Source organism: Stomoxys calcitrans, chromosome 2 (genome assembly GCF_963082655.1).
Source record: "Stomoxys calcitrans chromosome 2, idStoCalc2.1, whole genome shotgun sequence".
Classification (NCBI taxonomy): Eukaryota; Metazoa; Arthropoda; class Insecta; order Diptera; family Muscidae; genus Stomoxys; species Stomoxys calcitrans.
Genome location: NC_081553.1, coordinates 211,377,700 through 211,396,076, shown reverse-complemented (window position 1 = coordinate 211,396,076; position 18,377 = coordinate 211,377,700).

Below are 18,377 nucleotides of genomic sequence, written 5' to 3'. Positions count from 1 at the left end.
AACCCAGGTTATCGGCGTCATAGGCGGACATGCTAACCACTGCGCCACAGTGGCCTCTTGGAGATAAGTCCTTGAAATTTGGAATGGTTAGAGCTGAGGTTTTATCGAGATTATTTGGAAAATTTTCAAGGCCCTAGGTGGTCTCATAAACATTACATTAAGGAGCAGGGGATACTTCTCTCATATCAATGAGTGCAGCCCGATTAAATTTTAAGGTTATTAATAAGGAACCTCAAAGGAAATAAGTCATTAAAATTTGAAATGATTAGAGTTGAGGTGTTATCGAGATTATTTGCATACAATTTCAAGGCGGTTCGAGAGCCTCTTGGCATGGTCCCAAATTTGGTCACCTTGGCATTTCGAAAAAAATTTCGGGCTGCCAAATTTCATTTGTGCTCCGATTTCCAAACATTTTTTCGCTGGATAGTGCCAAGAATCCCTCGAAAGTCCAGGAGCCTCTTGACAGGGCCCTAAATTTGGTCACCTTGGCATTTCGAAAAATTGTTCAGGCTGGTAAATCTTCATTTGTGGTCCGATCCAATTGAAATGAGTACAGTCCGAATAAATTTTAAGCTCACTGATAAAGGCTCTCCTTTCTTAGGGCGAATGCGAACGGCGTGCCGCATAGCGACACAACTTGGTGGAGAAGTTTTAACATGGCAGGATACGTTACAAATGTAGCCAGCATTAATAAGGGGATAACCCGGGTGCTGCACGCCTATGCCGATGACATTAGCATCGGCGACCGATGGTTCGGTCATCGTAATATCGTAACTTAAAAGAAGCAGCATTTTTTTCTACGTCATCACCTTGTATGTATTCCCTTGTGAATCATTGCTACTCTACACCACCTTTATACAATATTTTAAAAATCTATGTGAAATCCACTTGTTTTTACCTCGCAAAAACCATTGCCTTATTCTAAAATGAGTCGAGAGAAGCAGAAACTGTGGAGTTAAAATCTGCAAAAACCACAGCCATTTACATGGCTTAGTGGTAACCATTTGACTTTCATTCATTAACAGCGATCATTGGTTTCACACCAGAATCGGATTCACTCTCGAGTTTAGTGCTGCTTTTTGCCCACACTCCTTTGAGTCCATGACTTTTCCTTTTGCCCATGATGATGATGATGATGATTTTCACAAGTGATAGGACAAACACAAAATGTTAATGAGCAATTTGAGATTGTGTGAAAAGATTTCATTATTTAAGCGGCAGCATGAGGTTTTTGTTTTTTTTTTCTGCTAAATTCCCAATTCAAGCGAATAAAGGACCTAAGTAACCAACCAAAGGTTTTAAGATAGCTTTTGTGAATGAATTTTTTGGCATTAAGGGTCAAAATAACTGGCAGAGAGGAGTCCATGGCATGTTGTCTTTGGGGGGAACTGTAATCACAATATGGTATTGAAAACATTTTAATTGGTTTTTTTTTTTTGAAAATTCTGCTGGGAATTGTTTTTTTTGTGGCTTGTTCAAGAAGTGGCATAGGCATAGGAGAATGAGCAACTTTAAAAATGAAGTTTTGGAATATTTTAAACTGAAAATAGCGTTTTAGGACATGTCATTTGTCTAGCCTGAGGAAAAATTTACTGCAGAAATGTGCTGTGAAAATGCACTTTAAAAATGTACTGTATTTCTACTGTACTGAAATGGACTGTAAAAACTCACTTCATAAATGTACTGTATTTTTACCATACTGAAGTGGACTGTAAAAAGTACTGTGTTCATGCTATACTGAAACGTACTGTATAAATATGCTTTGACAACTTACGGTATATCCACTGTACTAAACTTGACTGTATAAATGTGTTGTACTAAAATGGACTATATAAATGTACTGTAGAAGATTTCGGCATTTCGGCCATTGGGATACCACAGGAACAGGAGAATGTAGAGGAAATATTAACTGTAAAAATACATTGTATAAACGTACTGTATTTCTACTGTAGAATTGCCCTGTATATGTACTTAAATATACTCTATAAATGTACTATATAAATGTACTGTATATATGTACTATATAAGACTCACTTCGACATTTTCGGCCATTAGCTACAGGAACAGGAGAAGGAAGATGATTCTAATTCGTACCGTTTAACCATCGAGATCGTTTAAAAATCCACAACAACGTGAGAATATCCACATCCGCCAAATCAGACTAGTTCTCAAGGAAAAGTGGAACTCCTGACTGCCAGTGTGGGACTTGTAACATGTACTGTAAAAGGTAAAAATGTACTGTATATACTGTAAAAAGTACTTAAATGTGATGTAAATTATTACTGTTAACTTGTACATACAAGTACTGTAAAATGTACTGTACAAACTCATTTTCAATTTGTCTGTAAAAGAAAATATTGAGCTGACAGTTTCCACAGATTCTTTTTGTCGAAGATGGGCTATGTGGGATTATATCTTTATAGTCCCCATATAGACCATTTAGTAGTTTTGACATCTAAGGACCATAAAAGCTGTTTTAATTGCAAAATTCAGTTGAAATTTGGAACAGCGAGTTTTGTTAGGCCCCTCGACATCCTTGCCGAGTATGGTCCAGATGAGTCTACATTTGCATATAGCTGTCATATATACCAATTTACAGGTTTAAAGTATTGGGGCCATAAAACACACATTTATTACCAAATTTCGGCGAAATTAACCACAATGTACTGTCTTATGACTCTCGATATTCGTACGGAGTATGGTCCAGATTGGTCTATAGCTGCCATTTTTACCGATTTCCCATGTTGATGTCTTGTAACCTTGTAAAAGCCCATTTATTTCCCGATTTCGTAGAAATTTAACAAAGTGAGCTGTTTTTGACCCCTCTATATTCGTATGGAAAATGGTCCGGGTCGATATTTGGATATAGCTGCCATATAAACTGATCTCCCGAATAAAGGTCCTGGGATATGTTATGACCTGATTTCATCGGGTCGGTCTCTATTTGGATATAGCTGCCATATAAACGGATTTCTCGATTAAAGGTTCTGGGATATTTTATCACCTGATTTCACTGCAATTAATCACACTGAGCTGTGTTAAGACCCTTGACATCCGTGCCGAGTATGGTCTAAATCGGACTTGATTTGGATATAATACTCAGATATGCTGGTCTCAAGATTAAAGGTCTAGGACTAGAATGAGCATTCTTACCAGATTTTGCTCAAATTTAGCATAGTGAGCTGAAAAATATCTCCCACCATTGACAAAGTTCTTTTCTATGCCTAAGATGATGGCTATTCTTCTATTCATACAGTTTTGTGTCTGCCTCAAATTTTTTGGTTAACAAAGTTGCTGATTCTGTCTGTCCACATCTAACTGCCTAGAAAAACTCATTAAATGCACTTTTGGCTAGCTTCCCTTACCAGTTGGCATGGATATGGTTGGTTGGTTACTTGCTAATGATGTGATGTCTTTGGGTAATAATCATTTATAAATGTTTGGCAAGGCGGCTGAAAGAAGATGCACTTAATTTCCATAAACAAAATGATTTACGATAAATGTTCCACACAAAAAACAAGAAAAATGAGACTGTGACAAATGTTAAACAAACACACGAAATAAATTAAGGAAAACCTTTTTAGAAAAGCTACTAAACTTACACAGTGAACAAAAATATCTGTGGCTTGTGACTCACGATCCTCAAAAAGAGCAAAAAATTGCAAGAAAAAAAAAAAACCACCAAAGAGGTAAACATAGTAGTAGTTAGCACTTGTCTTTTTTGTTGTTGTTTAAGTTCAACTTGGACTTGGCTGTTTCAAGAATCTTGGCCAGCTCATCAGATTTCTTAATTTAATTGGCTGAATGGCTTGAGTTGTGTTCAGCAGAGTTTTGGAGGAAAGTGTTTTTTGTTTTTATTTTTTTTTTTGCAAAAGGAAGTCAGGGAATCCTATGCTAAAAACGAATGAATAATTTTTTGTTTTTACACAATCTACTCCAGCATTCACACCTCGCTTTGTTGGATGCTTGGTGTTTATCACCAAAGTTTTCTCAGACAAACTGTCTGCCATTTACTGGCCGCCAGAGACCCGAAATGCCGAAGCCCTCAGTGTACATAGTTTTGCAACATCATACCAACACCTTGTACTTTGTATAACTTATTGTTAACTCTGTTTTCTTAAAGTGTCATCAAGTTTATCCGCTCGGGTCTTGGACGGTTCATTTTTGAGTTAAGAACCGGTTTTTATACCCACTATCAAAGGTAGGCGATTTGTTAATTTGGTCATTATATTTGCAAAACATTGAAATATTTATTTATTTCCGAACCCATATATTCCGTTATGTCGATATTCCGGAATCCTAGGAATTCCAGATTCTTAGGAAATCCCAGCTCCTAAATCTAGGATTTCAAATCCTAGGGACTCCCAGATTTCTAACGAATCCCAGATTCCTAACGAATCCCAGATTCCTAGGGAATCCCAGATTCCTAGGGAATCCCAGATTCCTAACGAATCCCAGATTCCTAACGAATTTCAGATTCCTAGGGATCCCAAAATGATTTACGATAAATGTCCCAGATTCCTAGGGAATCCCAAATTCCTAGGGAATCCCAGATTCCTAGGGAATCAGATTCCTAAGGAATCTCAGATTCATAGGGAATCTCAGGTTCCTAGGGAATTCCTAGGGAATCCGAGATTCCTAGGGAATCCCAGATTCCTAGGGAATCCCAGATTCCGAGGGAATCCCAGATTCCTAGGCAATCCCAGATTCCTAGGGAATCCCAGATTCCTATGGAATCCGAGATTCCTAGGGTATCCCAGATTCCTAGGGAATCCGAGATTCCTAGGGATTCCCAGATTCCTAGGCAATCCCAGAATCCCTTACAACAACACCAACAACTTTCTGTAAAGATATGCAACTTCAACGTCCTTGCGTGTAACAAAAACTTGAAATCTGAGGAATCTCAGATTCCTAGGGAATCCGAGATTCCTAGGGAATTCCTAAGGAATCCGAGATTCCTACGGAATCCGAGATTCCTAGGGAATCCTAGGGAATCCCAGAATCCCTTACAACAACACCAATAACTTCCTGTAAAGATATGCAACTTCAACGTCCTTGAGTGTAACATAAACTACCATATGGCAAAAACGGAATTCTGTCAATCCAAGACTGCGCTCGTGTCAACAGGGTTAATTCTTGATGCCGAATACGACCTTTTGAGACCGCATAAGACCTCTTGAAGCCGCATTCGACCTTTCGAGGCCCCATTCGACCTTCCGAGGCTGCATTAGACCATTCGAGGCCCCATTCGACCTTTCGAGGCTGCATTAGACCTTTCGAGGCCGCATTCGACATCTTGAGGTCGCATTTGACCTTTCGAGGCCGCATTCGACCTTTCGACGCCGCATTAGGTCCCATACGACCTCTTGAGGTACCATACGACTACTTGGGGCCACATTCAACCTCTAGAGGCCGCATTCGACCTCTGGAAGCTGCATTCGACCTATTGTGGCCGCACTTAAACAATTGAGGTAGTATTTGACGTCTTGAGGTCGCATTTGACCTATTGTATTATTGTTATCGTATTGAGGCAGCATTTGACCTTCTGAGGCCGCTTTCGGCCTCAACAGGTCGAATGCGGGTCATCGAATTCAGCCTCATGAGGTCAAATTCGGCCTCATTTGGTCAAATGCGGCCTCAATAGGTCGAATACGATCTCAAGAGTTCGAATACGGCCATTCGACCTCATGAGCGCGCATTTGTCATATTGAGGCTACATTCGATTTTTGATGCTGCATTCGACCTACTAAGGCCGACCTATTGAGGCCAAATTCGATCAATTGAGGCTGCATTCGACCTACTAAATCCGCATTCGACATTCTCAGGCCGAATTCGACCTATTGAGGCCACATTCGATGAATTGAGGCTGCATTCGACCTATTGAGGCCGCATTCGACCTATTGAGACTGCTTTCGACTTTTATTCTGTCCTTAATTATATCCACCACCATAGGATGGGGGTATACTAATCTAGTCATTCCGTTTGTAACACCTCGAAATATTGATCTAAAACTCAATAAGTATATATATTCGTAATCGTCTCGATATTCTGAGTCGATCTAGCCACGTCTGTAGAAATCATGATAGCGGTCGAAGGCGTTAAGCCAGCCACTTCAAATTTTGCACAGATACATACTATTGATGTAGGTCGCAGGGGATTGCAAATGGATCATATCGATTCAGATGTGGATATTGCTCCCATATAAACCGATCTTCCGATTTGACATAGGGATCCCCTGGAAGCCTCAACTTTGTCCAATTGGGCTGAAATTTAGCATGCGGTGTTCTGTTCGAACTTCCATCAACTGCGCCAAGTACGGTCCAAATCGGCCCATAACCTGATATATAGCTCCCATATAAACCGATTTCCTGATATGACATCTTTAGTCGCTGCAAGCCGCAATTTTTGTTCGATTTGGCTAAAATTTTTAACATAGTGTTCTGTTATAACTTCCAATAACTGTGCCAAGTACGGTTGACATTGGTCTATAACCTGATATAGCTCCCATATAAACCGATCTCCCGATTTGTCTTTTTGAGCCCTTACAAGCCTCAATTTTTCCGATTTGGCTGATATTTTGCATGTAGTGTTCTGTTATAACTTTCAACTACTGTGCCAAATACAGTCCAAATCGGTCTATAAACTGATATAGCTCCCATATAAACCGATCTTCCGATTTGACTTTGTAAGTCCTTACAAACCGCAATTTTTGTTCCATTTGGCTGAATTTTGCATGTAGTGTTCTGTTACGGTTTCTAACAATTGTACCAAGTACGGTCCAAATCAGTCTACAACCTGATATAGCTCCTATATAAACCGATTTCCGATTTGACTTCTTGAGTCCTTACAAACCGCATTTTTTGTCCGATTTGGCTGAAATTTTCCATTTGGTATTCTTATTCCAACGACTTCCAACAACTGTGCTAAGTACGGTTAAAATCAGTCTACAACCTAATATAGCTCCTATATAATTTGGTTTCTCTATTATCCTTTTCGTTTCCTAAGTTTTCATTTTTACTGGTTTGATAGAAGTTTGATATGTAGAATAAAATTATGCCCTTCAATTATTATAATTTTTACCAGAATTGGTGGTGGTGGTTTCCCAATATTCGGTATGGCCGAACATAGCACCCATTTACTTGTTGATTCCTGGTATCTTTTTGTGGTGTATGTTTATAAATTTTTTCTCCGTCTCGGTCTCTTCTCACCCAACCCAATGAACCCTAAGGTCTTTATGTGAAACGGCTATCAATCTAGCCTACTTACTTACTTACTCACTTATTCACATACTTACACACTTATTTACTAACTTACATACTTATTTACTAACTTACATACTTATTTACTTACTTACATACTTATTTACTTACTTACATACTAACCCACTTACTTGCTGACTTACTTACCTACTTACTCACATGCTTACTTACCTACTTACTTACTTACTTTTCTGCTTACCCACTTACTTAAGTAAGTTTCAATGTTTTTCGAATATTTTTATGGATCGGTTATCTGGACTCCCGTATCCGGGTTACCTCTGTCACTCTCATATTTCTTCATTTAAACTTCTTTTGTCATTAACACCTCTCTGTGCTGATCTTTTGAGAGTGTGTCCTGTTGGTTTTTCTGTTTTTGCATTGATTTTTTTAGTTGGTCTCCTCCTGATCAATGGATGGATTGCAAAGCTACTGCTTTTAAGGCTGCTACCGTACGACATTCACCTCCCTCATATTGTTCTGTACCATATGGAGGAAGCTTTTTTGTTTGAATATGTATGGTGTCATTTCAAATTAAAATACATACGCTTGTACTACCAAAAGTCATCCCACAAAATGTTAAAACGATAAACGATCTTCATTGTGGACAACAACAACGATGTTGGAGTTTTAAAAAAATTTCGTTGGTTTGCAAAGCTGCTCTTGGGTCTACCATGTATGCAGTAGTTTTTTTTTTGCTTTATTAAAATTTAAACTTAGCAGCTACTGGTCTTTTCTTGTTGTCCAAGATCATACCATGATCATGAAGAGGTGGATGCTGTAAATTTACGTTGCAATGGTAGAATGTGCTCGAAAACATTGCAACAGCACTTGTAAATTAAACAAAAAAAAACGTGGGAAATGGTTGTGATGCTTTGTCATCGCAGTTCGACAATATTAAACATTCAATATCGTGCGGAAGGTTAGATTGTTATCTTTGAAATGTCATAGACCGGAAAGGGTTCTGTCTGAAATTTGTCATATTGAACGATTAGTGGCAAGATGACAAAAAGTCTGAAAGATGAACATTTTATGGAGAAAAGGCATTAAATTGAAACCAAGTCGTATTGAAATTTGGTTTTTTATATAGAAGTGATCGGAGTCGGCCAAAAAAATGTGGTCCTTTGTCCTTGCGTTTAAACTTAAATCGTACATCACTCATTGCTATGAGAGAAGTATCCCCCATGCTCCTTAATGGAATTTTCATGGGTAAATTTGCAAATTTCTATCATTATTTAACCTTGTAGAACGATGTATAAAACCTTGGGGCATTTTGTAATGGCGTAAGAAAAACACTCCCCTTCTATTTGATATGGTGTCATCTTGGGGCTTTCTATGATGTTGATGTCCACCTATTAATGAGCAAGTGAACTGCAAAAGCCTAGAAAAGTTGCTTATCACTCTCAATGTGACAGAACAAAAATGATATTTCCTGTGTGCTCTGTAACGCCCACCAGCTTTTTTGTTCTTTGTGACGCTGGAGCCAAATTGTATGTAATTTTCGTTTTCTTTCTTTAGTACACTTTAATGTCATTGTTTTTAACAACATCATAATTATTAAATGCTCACATAATTTGTATTTAATTACAGAGTTCTCTTGCTCCCTCATTGACATAGACTCAAACGCACAAACACACACACACATACACACTCGAACTGTTAATTTTACAATAGAATAAATGGCTCAAAGGCAACAACTTGCCATATCGTTTTTTTTTTGCACATGTCACCTGCCTGGCTGTCGGTTACTCGTATACCAGCGAGCGGTCGTATGAGTGATGTTGCCATATGACCATTGTTACAAAGTCAGTGGGGCTGTATGCTCTTGGCAAGTAATTCGCTGAATTTTTGGTTTTTCAGACATTTTAAACATTTTATTTATGTACCTCAGTATGTACGCATGCTTGACTTATACCATAAATGAAAGAAGAAAACTACAATAACCACCACATGATTAATTACCATGGCCAAGTGGACACTTTAACTGCATTTTACTGCAAATTTAATTGCAAATTGCAATAATAAAACTTATCATAAAAATACCCCAACAATGCATTGAGTGGCAAAAAGTAAAGGGGTCACTGCTTAGCATTCATACATACATACACACACACACGCACCCTCACTTACTTCTCATGGTATTTTATGTACAAATAGGTATGCTGTCAGGAATCAAAAAAGAGGAAACTTGTTATTTCTGAAAAAAAAAATAACATAAATATTAAATTTTAATAAGGTGCCAGATACATAAAAATAACAACTCCCCATAATAAACAAGACAAATGCATTAAAAAGTGGCCATTGTAAATGTTGTACAAACGCCGACAAACCAATAAAAACAGTTAACGAAATATTTTTTTGTTTTTATCAAAGTACACGGTGAGAAAACAAAAGCTATAACCCAGGTGGTTAAAGTTAGGCAGGTGACTTGAAAACTTTATCAAGTGATGAAGCGTGCGGACAACCAGAGCCAAAGCCTTTTATTCCACCCGAATCAGCTCAATATGAGAAAAAGAGTGAATTCTAAGACAGAAAATGTCTGATATTATCCTATTTCAACCTAACATAGGTGGCCAAAAACGAAAACTTTGATTTCATGGCTCTGTAAAAAATTCAAATTTGTACATGAGCTGTCCGATTATAGTTTAATGATAAGGGGCCTCCTTCTTATACCCACCACCATAGGATGGCGGTATACTAATCTAGTCATTCCGTTTGTAACACCTCGATATATTCGTCTAAGACCTCATAATGTATATAAATACACTTGATCGTCTCGACGTTCTGAGTCGATCTAGCCATGTCCGTCCGTCTGTCTGTCGAAATTAAGATAGCGGTCGAACGCGTAAAGCTAGCTACTTGAAATTTTGCACACATACTTAATCTTGATGTAGGTCGTTGGGGATTGGAAATGAGCCATATCGGCTCAGATTAAGATATAGCTTCCTTATAAACCGATCTATCGAATTGAATTCTTTAGCCCCTGGAAGCCGTAATTTTAGTCCGATTTGGTCTATAACCTGATATAGCTCCCATATGAACTGATGTCTCGGTTTGACATCTTGAGTCCTTAAAAGCCAATATTTTTTCCGATTTGGCTGAAATTGAGCATCTAGTACGGTCCATATCAGTCTATAACTTTATATAGCTCCCATATAAACCGGATTTGTCTTCCAACCCGGAATTTTTGTCTGATTTGGCTGAAATTTTGCATGTGTTGTTCCGTTATGACTTCCAACAATGGTGCCGAGTAGGGTCCGAATCGGTCTATAACATGATAAAGCTCCCATATAAACCGATCTCCCGATTAGACTTCTTGATACCTTACAATTTTTGTATTTTGTATAAATATTGCATGCGTAATTCAGTTACGACTTCCAACAACTGTGCGATACTGCCTCTCGATCATCCTTGTTCGGTTCCTAGAAGCTTTAAATTTTGGCGACAACGTTGAAAATTTCTTCTGATGTTTCCGCCATGATTTGAACCCATTTAGTGTCATATGTGGGCATGCTAACCAATGATTGACGATGGCCTTCATGGCTGAGCTTCGTTTCAAATTCTAGCTTAAGCTTTAAGCTACAAGCTTTTTTTCTTAGGTTAAGCTTTTTTTTCTTAACTTAGTCTTTCCATCAAAGTTCAGGTTCTCCCAGTGGGCATAAATTTAAAGTGGCGCCCGAGCAGGAATTTGGACCGAAAGGAGTTAATTTTTCTACGTTATAGTAAACAAAAGATTGATTTTAAAAAAATAGGTAAAGAAGGAGATTGAAATCCTTTATCAAGTTATGTAGCGTGTCGTTCATCAGAGGCAATGCCCATTATTCCACCCGGATCTATGCTACGCGGTAGCATCTGCAGATATCTAGGCAGTAAATGTCTGATATTATCCTATTCCTCGTTAACATATGTGGTCAAAGACGGAAACTTTCATTACATGGTCGTGCTTCTTCTTCAATTTCTAGTTCCCAGTTTTTTTTCTCAATTTTCTAACATCCATCCATCAAAATCCAGGTCTTCCCAGTGTGTGTAAAATAAAAGTGAAGCCTGGATGTTGGCCGAATGAAGGTTTTTGCGCTTTGGTAAATACTATGTGCTTCTTCTTCATTTTCACTTAGTTTAAAGATTGTTTTTAACTTGATATTTCCCTCAAAGTTCAAGTGTTCTCTCTTTGCGTAAAGCGCCCGTGCAGGGGCGCCCGTGCAGGGACTTTGGACAAACGAAGGACATTTCTCCGAGCATTTTAGGATGCATTGTGGGCATTTTCTTCAAAAATATAGCACCAAATTTTAAAATTTTTCTCAACTTGATCTTGCCATTAAGGTTTTTGTTTTCGCCGAGTGCGTAAACCAAAAGTAGCGCCCAAGTAAGAACGTTGGCCGAACGAAGTGTATTTCTCTGGGCGCTTTTGCATGTATTGTGGGCTTCTTCTCCAATTTATAGCACCAAGCTTCAGGATGTGTTCCTCAACTTGATCTTCCCATGAACTTTGGGATCTTCCCTGTTTGTGTAAATCAACAGTGGCGCCCGTACAGGGACTTTGGATGACCGAATGACATTTTTCTTAGCACTTTGGAAATTATTATGCGCTGCATGATCAATATATAGCACCAAGTTCCGTGATGTCTTCCTTAACTCTTTTCATCATAATGGCGCCCGTGCAGGGATATTGGTCTAACGAAATACATTTGTCTCCGCGCTTTGGTAGGCATTGTGGCATTGCTTCTTCTCTAATTTACAGCCCAAGTTTTAATATGTTTTCATGGATTCATCTTTCCATCAAAGTTTAGGTTTGCGTAAATCGAAAGGGGACGAAAGGAATCGCAGGGACGTTGGGCGAACGAAATACATTTATCGTAACCCTTCGATCTCGTATCCTTCTCCCGTTTCTAATAACATATTTCGACTACTTACCCTTCCACTTAAGTGGAGGGCTTGCCTGATTGTGTCCGTGCAGGGACATAAAGAAGAAAGCGGTAGAAGTACTTAGCCAGGCCCACACGTGCTTAACTTAAAGAAAATCATTAGATCCGTAGCCAGACTACATTGTCAATTTTTCTCTCGCTCCTACCGTTCCTGAGAATCATCCGGTCTGTGGCCGGAGTACTTAGTCATTTCTTCCACATGCCTATCCAAATCCGACTTCGGATTGCTTAGCCAGGTTTTCCCCGTATACACTGAACTGCGGACTTCAGCTCAATCCTAAGTAAACCTATTACCCTGTATTAACTACAAGTTACCCAGGGACAAGTCTCGAAATACATTCTATCTCTGAAATTATATATTTCTCTGACGGACCATGAGCCTTACTACAGCTTATAAAGTAACCTTGTCGTTATAGTGGCTTTTCTATTTAAATGTCGTTCTATTGGGTTGCCCAAAAAGTAATTGCGGATTTTTCATATAGTCGGCGTTGACAAATTTTTTCACAGCTTGTGACTCTGTAATTGCATTCTTTCTTCTGTCAGTTATCAGCGGTTACTTTTAGCTTTAAAAGTTTAAAAAAAGTATATTTGATTAAAGTTCATTCTAAGTTTTATTAAAAATGCATTTACTTTCTTTTAAAAAATCCGCAATTACTTTTTGGGCAACCCAATAGCTAGACCATTTTCTTTCACGGAACACAAACCCTTAAAAGTTATCCAACACTTAGAAGAGTTATCCCATAAGCATACGAGTATGCGCTACCTAAAATGATCCTGAAAGTCACCTGATATTCGCTTAGGAATGGTTTCCTTAACTTCTTCTTGTCAATTAAAAAATTAATCCGAAAAAGCCGTCAGAAGCCTCGTAAAGGCAACCAGATTCGCTACAACCCTAGTACTTAACCATATCTCCCTATGTTCCTTCCCTTTGTTACGATCTTTAGAACCGTAGACGATCTCTACACGCCTACCCTCCCTGAGGATCACCAAATTCGTAGCTAGAATACTTAGCCAAGTCTGCACATGCGTCTCTGTTCATGAAGACACCCAGATCCGTCATTGGAGTACTAAGCCGGGTTTCCACAGTAAAACCTGAATATCGGAAATAAGGTCAAGCTCAACGAAACCCATTCTCCAGTACATACCCGGAAGTTATCCAAATAAAAAATAAGAAATCTCAAAACTCGTTCTAAATCATACTCCAACTCCAAAGGATCCTTCCCCCGTGAGCCTTACCCCAACAAATTTTAAGTTATATTGGGTTGTCGATTTTAATATCTTTCTTGCTCGAGCTCCTTCCTTTCTCAAAACATGGTTCTGCCTACGTAGGCATGGTATTTTAAACGCTTAACTATCTCCGGGTAACATTCGGCACCGATGTTTCCTATCTTCGTAACGCAGTTTGCACTCTATCATAAGTTTTTAAATGTACAGTTACTTTTGCCCAATAATATTCGGGTTGACAAGACGGAGGGGATTTTTAAACCGTTCTATGCCACTTTACCATACGTTAATGCCAGTAATGGGCTTGTTGTGCGCTCCAACTAATAAAAAGTATCTTCCAAAATCCTACACCAGGAATTCTGTGCTCCTCGCATATTTCCTAATCGTCTTCCTCTCTATGCCCCTAAGTTGGTTCAAGTCTGATATCTCATCCACACTTTAGATTTAAACATCAATCAAGAGAAAGACAATAATTTTTCAACGTGTCAATTATTAACTAAAACTATTGGCTAGCATTTTTTGTCGCAAAAACCTACAGTTTGTCACTTTTCGTCAACACTTGCACATGTCATTTATTTTATATGTTGCGTTAATTTTCTTACCTTTCACAAAAAGCATGTCCTTTTGCTTTTAACTACATGCAGGAGAAAAATTAAGGGACACATTGTCAAAAGTCCTTAGAATTTTGTTCAAGCGTTAACTTGTTTATAAAATTTTGCAGTGTCCGCCCCTAAAAGGCATTAACAAGGTAGTGAGCTTGATATAAAGTTATTGATAAAAAAACTGCGTTTTTACTATGGCAAAAAATATTTGCTAAAATTTATTTTATGAATATTCATGATTTTTAACAACATAGTGCTATTTAGAGAAGCGGTGCTTTTATTGTTTTGGGGGTTGTTTTCTTTTGGAGGTTCCCTATTCATTTATATTAACAACACCTCAAAAGCTTTTAGGCTTGTACATCACAATGTGTTAGAAAGGTAGAATTATTGGTCTGTGTACATGCAAAAGTAAAGGCAAAGATAGTCAAGAACATTTTATTTTTGAATGATTAAATTTTCTTATTCTTATATAGGAAAAATCGTGGAAACTTGGAAATTTTTAACGTTTTCTTTTTTACTTTCAGCATAGTTTGACTAACAACATACAAACATTTTAATTAAATTTCGGCTAAGGACATACAGACATTTTAAGCTAAATTTCAACTAAGGACATACAGACATTTTTAGTTAAATTCTGGTTGAGGACATTTAAAGCTTTAGAATTATGCATCGATATGATGCCCTATAAAGAACATAAATTCTTAATAGTAATGCCATTTTTAGACACACTAACGTAACTATACACCTGTAGCTCAGCTACTTCTTCTTCGTGCGGGTCGTTGGTGAATGCAAATGGGCTATATCGGTGTATATACAGATGTACGCCCTTATAAACCTATGCATTCATATCATCTCTTGACCTCTAAGAAGGCTCTTTTGTTTAATATGGTTCCACACTTTTTTTTTAATTAGCCTATAAATCACATCCAAGCTTCATTTTTCTTGCAATAACCAAACCAAATATGACCAAATTGAACATAATAGTCGTTTATAGTTCCGTTCTTGATATATTGAGCCTCTCGTCATTCCATTTGACATCGAATTATTGATCTGTACCTTCATAAAAAAACATGTAGCGGAATGACATTTTATGCAAATTTCGCACCGTGCAAGCGAAGCAAGTCACTTGAATTTTAAGACAGTTATCGGCTTGAAGCGCGCTCTAAATCCGAATAGATCAATGTCAAAATTTCTGTTCTATTCACAAAATCTTTAATTGTTTATGCTCCAAAGTTGGTTCAAATCTGGTACCTTATTCACACTCAAGTGTCGTAGTCTGCAGGCTGTGAAAAAGTTTTCAACGTTTGAATGTCTTTACCACATCCCCTACACACGCTGCCCCTCTTGACCTCCTTGTTACTTCCTCTCAGTAATAGCCGCGTCTCCTCACTTTCTGAATCTCTTCTAGGCTTTTCGTCGTCCTACCGACCGTTTCACTGTTCAACGGTGCACCTATTCTGTGTAAATATGTACGTAGTTCTATGTGTCTCGTAATGATACCGAACCCATACTAATGTTCTTTCATTTTCCTCTCAGTAATGGACGGGTCTTCCAACGATGCGGATACCTCATTGCCTCAAGGGAGTTCGTTGCCCACGCCCTTAACTCTGACTGCAGTCATCAATTTTGCTGGTGGCAGTCCCTTTTTCCCTACGTCCAAGTCGTTTGCCCTTTCGTTCCCCTTTACTCTGCTATTGCCGAACACCTAAACTATGTGGATGGTGCCATCTTCAGAGAAGCCGTAATATCCTTCTTACATTCCGAGACTGTTCGTGACCATATCGTCTGGTTTGTTACAACCATGATGACCAGTAAAGTTGCTGACACTATACAACCTAACGCCTTTAGTGACCGTTTGGATCTCCGTATGCAGGACCGTATAATGGTCAGATATCCCCTGTTTCCTCAATGTAGACCCCAGGTTCACTCTGTTCTTCAGCTTTGATCCAACCGTGTAAGATGAACTTACTGATAACAAAATCAGAGTTTCGAAAACACCAGAGTTTCGCAAACACTTTTTATACTCACCACTGAAGGATGAGGGTATATTAATTTTGTCATTTCGTTTGCAACACATCGAAATTTTGCGCAACGATTTGTGTTAAGATCCTCGACATCTCTGCTGAAAACTATCCGAATCGGTCCGTATCTTTATATTGCCCACTTGTAGATATAGGGACTTAGGCTCAAAAAAGCTGTATTTAAAACCCGATTTGGCGGAAATTTGGTATAAGTATTTGTGTTAAAATTTCGACATCACTGCTGAATATGACATATATCTATATCTTAATAAAGCCCCGATGTAGACCGGCCTCCCGATTTGCGTTAAGTTCCTTGACATCCGCGTCTAACATGGTTTAAATTAGTCTATATCTTAATATAGCCCCATGTAGATCGATCTACTGATTTAGGTTACGAACCATTTGTGAGTATATACCCCGTATAGACTGATCTCCCAGTTGAAGGTCAAGGTCACCCATAAATAGCGCATATTATACCTAAAGTTCGGCTGGCTTTACTTAATGTCTTGTTATTTAAGTAAATAGCCCAAATTGTTTTCATATATATTTCCCATACAACCAATCTTCCGATTTGACTTCAGTCAGCATCCTCTGGACTATTGTCCCGTCGTCCTGAAACGTCGCCAATCGCTGTTTTCAATTCCCTGCGTCTTTCAACAAAGCGCTCGCAGTGGAAGAATGTGCGTTCGTCTGCAACTTCCATCTCCTAATAAAAGCACTTGCTTGAAAAGCATTTGCTCATTTTGTGCAGGTATTTCTGGAAGTTACCATGGCCTGTCAAAATCTATGTGACGTAATAGTTGACGTTGCCATGCTTCCTATATCTCCACATCCGTACATCGGCTATTAGTCATCGCGTCCACCTGGCCCGATACGCATTCGTCCACCTTTGTTGCCATCTCTCTATAGTCTTCTCCCGTATGGCCAGTATAAGATCCGTTTGAATCTCACCTTGTCCTCTCTGGGTGTTGCACTTCGGGGTGTAGAGCCTGGCGCGCTCCATGGCCTGTGGGCGTATGGGAACCACTCCGGCTATTACAAGGGCTGCGGGCTCTGCCACTGTCCGATAAGATGATATGACCCTAAGAGCGCCGTCCTCTGCACCGAGAGCAGGAATTTCGATGTTCGAAAAAGTATTTCAATGAACCTGCCAAATGCTGTACAAGGTGATTGGTACTAAAGACGGGCCGGGCCGTAAAATGGTTTACTAACTATTCCATCAGGCGGACCAAGCAAATCAGTTATCAGGGACATAGCGCTTATAAAATTTTTGCCAGTGACTGTCTCAAAGAGTGTGGGTTTCCTGATCCACATGAATTGGGTGATGAGGGAATGACCGATCAGGAATGGTGAAACAAATTCTGAGATGTGATTGGTGTCTCGGTCGTTATGTTGTATGGTGGTTTATTTGTTGCTACGCTACTTATGGAGTATTATTGGGGCTTGTGGGGCTTTCTAAGGCGCTCATGAGAGTGGTTAATTTGACCCTCATGTGTGAGTTACTACATGTGGGGGCTTTGGTAGACGCATTGTATTTACCCATTGAAAATCTTGGCCGTGAAGGCAGGTATCTGCGTTAAGCTCAACATAAGCGTCACGGGGTGGCTGTAATGGCAAGCTTGCCTAAGTTTAGGACTGCCTCTGTGATACCCTACAGGTTTTGCTTGGCGTGCCCCAACTTAATCTGTCCATGAGTTTAAAGCTCAATGGGTTTTACTTGGAGCGTTTAGATGATTGGGGAAAACGATGTACCAACGACACAGCTATGGCAAGTTTGATCCACAACTGTCCATAATTTGATAAAACTTCCATAAAAGTTTATCACTTTACTCGAAAAAGTCATTGAAAGATTCGGGCAAATGCTTTAAACCGTGGTTCATAAGATTCGGCCATCTGAAATTAACCCATATACTACGGACATAACCTTATCTAAATTTAAGAGGGATTATTATATGTGTCTACCACAGGTAATGCTCCGGTTGAGATAAGTGATCATGTTGACTTTCGGCATGATCCCACCATAACCGGTTCCCCCTAGTGGCGAAAATTTTGCCCAGGCAAGTTAAGTGCTTTTCACTTTGTAAAGTAGAATGTCTGCAAAAGGTTTCCTTCCGTATTTTGTGTCTTCTGTTGAAGAGTACTTCAAGTTTACCTGTGCTTAAGATTGAGGCACACATTCTATAGATTTTCCACGCAGATAAAAACATTTCCTTCTCATTGCTATCACTGGAATGTCATTGACATTGAAGTTGTCCTTGAAGTTTTTAGTTAAACCTCCTTCTGTAGCGTCTCTCTACTAGGCATAAAGTAACCGTTTTCCTCTTTTTCAATTTTAATTAAAACTAAATTCGC